Below are 5,437 nucleotides of genomic sequence, written 5' to 3' on the forward strand. Positions count from 1 at the left end.
GACTGAAAAGGATGAAGGGCACCAAAATTTAGCACATTTCAAGACTTTAAAATTATATTGCCCACTCAATAGCTAAATTGGCTCTAAACAATGTAGAACCTAACGTGTAGACCGAGAATTGTCCAACTCATCTTTTGTTTTGTTCCCAGTTTCGTTTTAATGAAAGCTAAGCTTTTCTATAAAAAAAAAAAAAAGAACATGATTTTGTAATCAAAGCAACTACATAGGCTCTTTCGCATGTAACATCCCCCTCCCTTAAAGCAATCCTTGTGCTCATGGATTCCTGTTCCCCTGTCACTCTCATTTGCTGTTATAAGTGTCCCCTCAATCATGAAAAATTAGGGATTTGACATTTACAGCCTAGAGCATATTTGCCATTGCAGTAATAGCAAAGCCTACGATCCTTACGATCCTTCGCTTCACTTGTAAAAAAAAGGGGGAAAAGATACTTTTATTATTATTGTTATACACCATTTATATACAAAAGCGTCAGCTAACTAAAAGGCTAAAAAGAAGAGATTGATTGCTAGCTGTACACAATAGAAAAGGAAATTGCTTATAAGAGAAAGTTGACTAACAAAATTACGTCCATTACTGCAGCAGAACAACTGTTCATAATCTTGCCCATAACTGTCCATAATCTTGGCAAATCTCAACACTCCCCCTCAAGTTGGAGCATGGATGTTAATGATGCCCAACTTGCGAAGATGAGTATGAAATAAGGCTTTTCCAAGAGGCTTGGTTAATAAATCTGCAACTTGAGTTTGTGATGAAGTGAAAGCAGTAGCAACATGCCCAGATTGAATCTTTTCTCTGACCACGTGACAATCCATCTCAATATGTTTTGTTCGTTCGTGAAACACTGGATTTGCTGCGATGTGTAATGCTGCTTGGTTATCACAATAGAGCTTAGCAGGGATCACGAAATTAACTTGCAAATCTTTGAAGAGGTATCTCAACCAAGTGAGCTCACAAGTAATGGCTGCCATGGCTCTATATTCTGCTTCTGCTGAAGACCGTGAAACCGTTGTTTGCTTTTTGGTTTTCCAAGAGATGAGGGAAGGACCAAGAAATACGCAGTATCCAGTAACTGATCTCCTTGTGGTAGGACAACTTCCCCAATCTGCATCACTATAACCTGTTAACTTCAAATTATTTTCTGCTGGAAAAAATAGTCCTTGTCCCGGTGTTCATCAAGTATCGAAGGACTCGAATTGCCGCATCTAAATGTGGCTTGCGGGGTTGATTCATAAACTGACTAAGAAGATGTACAGAATAATTAATATCAGGCCTTGTGATTGTGAGGTAAATGAGACGGCCAACAAGTCTTCTATATTTTGAAGGGTCTTTGAGAAGGTCACCACTTGATGGCGTAAGCTTCAAGTTTTGTTCCATAGGAAAGGAAGCTGGTGCTGCTCCCAGGAGTCCCATATCATCAAGTATATCTAATACATATTTACGCTGGGAGATGCAAATGCCTTTCTTGGAACGAGCCACCTCTATTCCCAAAAAATACTTTAGCTTTCCAAGATCTTTGATTCTAAAATGTTCATCAAGGAACTTTTTTAGAGTTGTTATTGCCGCTGGATCATTTCCTGTTAATATCATGTCATCAACGTAAATCAATACTGCTGTGAATGAGTCTCCATGCACTCTAGTAAAAAGAGAGTAGTCAGCCATAGATTGCTTGAAGCCGGCTTTGAGAATGGCACAAGAAAACTTGGAATACCAGTTACGTGAAGCTTGCTTCAATCCATAGAGTGACTTATTAAGTCGACAAACCAAGTTCTCCCTCTGTCGACTATAACCTGGTGGCGGAAGCATGTATACCTCTTCAGCTAGATCACCATGAAGGAAGGCATTTTGAACATCTAATTGATGGAGAGGCCAATCTCTAGCAGCAGCAATAGCCAAAATGCATCGCATAGTAATAAGTTTGGCAACTGGGGAAAATGTTTCTTGATAATCCATCCCTTCAATCTGAGTGTATCCCTTAGCTACCAGTCGAGCTTTATATTGTTCTATTGTGCCATTAGAACGATACTTTATTTTATAGACCCACTTGCAACCAATTGGTTTCTTCCCTTTGGGCAATGTAGTAAGAGTCCAAGTACCATTGGCTTCAAGAGCTTCGATTTCCAAATTCATGGCCTCACGCCACTTGGGATCATGCTCAGCCTGGGCAAATGCGTTAGGTTCAACAGAAATAGATGTAACAAAGGAGTGATGAGAAGAGGAAAGATTATTATAAGAAATAAAATTAACTAAAGGATAACGTGTACCTTGCCGAGACTGAAGCACAGAAGATGACATTGAGCTGGGGGACAACAAAGTGGCCTGTGAGCAATGAAAGTCACGGAGCCAAGTGGAAGGTTATCGGATTCGATCAGATCTTCTTAGCATAGGTTGAGTGGGCTGGTTATGTAAAGGTACAGGTTGAGATTCATTAGATGTATTGTCGTCTTGTGGAACGATGGGAATTAACTGAGCATCATGGTCTGGTATAGATAAAGGCAAAACTTGTAAATTATGATTGATATCATATTTGGAGTTTGTAAAAGGGAATACATTCTCATGAAAAATAACATCTCGACTAGAAAAAATCTTCTTAGTTTCTAGATCATAAACTTTGTAAGCCTTTTGACCCGAAGGATACCCAACAAAAATGCATTTGCGGGCACGATGATCAAACTTATGTTGAGGTTCGACATTAGTAGCAAAACATAAACATCCAAACACACGCAAATGGTCGTAAGTAGGTGGCTTTTTATGTAGAATTTCAAATGGCGTTTTTCTAGAGAGTAAGAGTGTAGGTATGCGATTAATAAGATAAACTGCAGTAAGAACACTTTCACCCCAAAAGGTTAGAGGCAAATGAGATTGAAATCTCAAGGCTCGGGCTACATTCAAAATATGTCGATGTTTGCGTTCTACTACACCATTTTGTTGAGGTGTAGAAACACAACTATGCTCATAAAGGATTCCTTCATCCTTAAAGAAGTTATGCATGGAAGTAAATTCTTTGCCATTATCTATGCGAAACCTTTTAACTTGATAATTGAATTGTGTAGAAACAAAAGCACAGAAAGATTTTAAAAAAATTTGTGTGTCTGATTTAAACCGCATAAGATAAATCCATGTATGTCTGGAGTAATCATCCACAACAGTCAAAAAATAATAAGCACCTGAAAGAGAACATACTCGAAAAGGTCCCCAAATATCGCAATGAATTAACTCAAAAGGTTTTTTAGTAGAAATAATACTTAAACAAAAAGGTAACCTTGTTTGTTTTGCCAAAGGGCAAATATCACAAACTTTATTTAAAGAGAGAAATTTCAGGTACTAAATCTGCAAGATGTTTCATTGGGTGGATGGAAGGGTGTCCGAGACGTTTGTGCCACAAATCTAGTTGCGAAGATGTTTGGTTGACTTGAGGAGTGAGCAAATTAGGCGAAGGTGTAATGTTTGGGGAAAAATAATAAAGACCGTCATGTTGTCTCCCCAGACCAATCGTCCTCTTCATTGACAAGTCTTGTAAGATGAAAAAGTCAGCAAAAAAAGTGATTGAACAATTCAAGGACTTTGTCATTTTGCTAACAGACAACAAGTTGACACAGAACGAGGGTACATGGAAAACATTTGAGAGAGAAAAATCAGAACCAAAGTTAGTTGAGCCTATTGAGTCTATTTGAACCTTGTTTCCGTTGGGTAGTGTAACAGAGGTGTGTGGAGAAGGACTTACTTCAGATAACAAATCAAGAGTAGATGTGATATGGTGAGTTGCACCACTATCTATTATCCATTTATTCGAATGAGAGGAGCTAATATGGGATGAAAGACAAAAAGGGAAAGCTGACCTGCTATATTTGCCTTAGGTTGAGCATTACCGTTATTCAAGAGAGCCATGATTTGTTGGTATTGCTCTTGTGTGAAACTTGGCGTTTCAAGTTGTGAGTTGTTAACTGTTGGCCCTGATTTATTTCTAGATTTCTCACCCTTATTGTGAAATTTGTGACCAGGGGGGAAGCCATGCAAGTGAAAACACTTCTCAACTGTATGGTTATCTATATTGCAGTGGCTGCAATGCAATTTTCCTCTCCCTTTGTTATGCGAACTGCTATCATTGTTGCTGGTTTGTGTTGCTGCCAACAAGATTTCTCTAGACACAGCCACATCACGTTGTTTTTCTTCTTGGAGAATCAAATTATAAATTTTTCTAATTGTAGGAAGTGGTTGTATAAGGAGAATTTGACCACGTATAGCAGAATATGTATCATTTAAACCCATAAGGAATTGCATTACCTTCCCTTGTTGTTCTCGTTCTTCACTTCCCTTAATTGCCCCACAGGTGCAAATAGGCATGTCATTGTAAGATGAGAGCTCATCCCACAAGCCCTTCAGTTTGGAGTAATATGCTGCCACAGACATGGTCCCTTGATGTAAAGAAGCAATGTCTCTTTCAATTTAAAAGATCCTTGGGGCATTATTTTGAGAAAATCTCTCCTTTAGATCGGCCCATACCTCTGCTGCAGATTCTGTATACAATACACTATCACCAAGATTAGGATCAATAGAATTAAGGATCCAAGATAATACCATATCATTACATCTTTGCCATAAGGCATGTTTTTCATCGGCTGCTGGTGGCTTATCGATTGAACCGTCAACGAAACCTGTTTTGTTTTTTGCACTTAGAGCAATACTCATTGACCGACTCCAAGTGGCGTAATTATCACCATTCAATGGCTTGGTGACCAAACTAATTCCTGGATGATCCGAGGAATGAAGATAAAATGGATCCGAAGGATCGATAATAACATTGGTTTCTATTTTCGATGAAGTAGCTTTCGTCATTTGTGACTAAAGGAAAGCTAAGAAAATATTCTCCCAAGAGCGTAACGCTCTGATACCATGTAAAAAAAAGGGGGAAAAGATACTTTTATTATTATTGTTATACACCATTTATATACAAAAGCGTCAGCTAACTAAAAGGCTAAAAAGAAGAGATTGATTGCTAGCTGTACACAATAGAAAAGAAAATTGCTTATAAGAGAAAGTTAACTAACAAAATTACGTCCATTACTGCAGCAGAACAACTGTCCATAATCTTGCCAATAATTGTCCATAATCTTGGCAAATCTCAACACTTAGGGAAAAACATTTGAAGGCTAGTGGGGTATGATTGCTTGGTAAATATCCTAACAAACTTTGATTTTTAGAGGGTTGATTACAAAGGTTGTACTTTCCTCAATAAGTATAGCAAGTCCAATGCGTGTTGATAAAGATCGAGGCTTCTGAATCTTTAACTCTAAGCGAATTTCATCTTTGAGTCCTCCAACAAAACTGTTAACCAAGAAGGTTTCTAGTACATCCTACACCATCTGAAACAATCTCTCAAATTCTTCTTGGAAAATAAATACATTAGTTTTTTTGCTTT

Source organism: Citrus sinensis, chromosome 9, assembly GCF_022201045.2.
Source record: "Citrus sinensis cultivar Valencia sweet orange chromosome 9, DVS_A1.0, whole genome shotgun sequence".
Classification (NCBI taxonomy): Eukaryota; Viridiplantae; Streptophyta; class Magnoliopsida; order Sapindales; family Rutaceae; genus Citrus; species Citrus sinensis.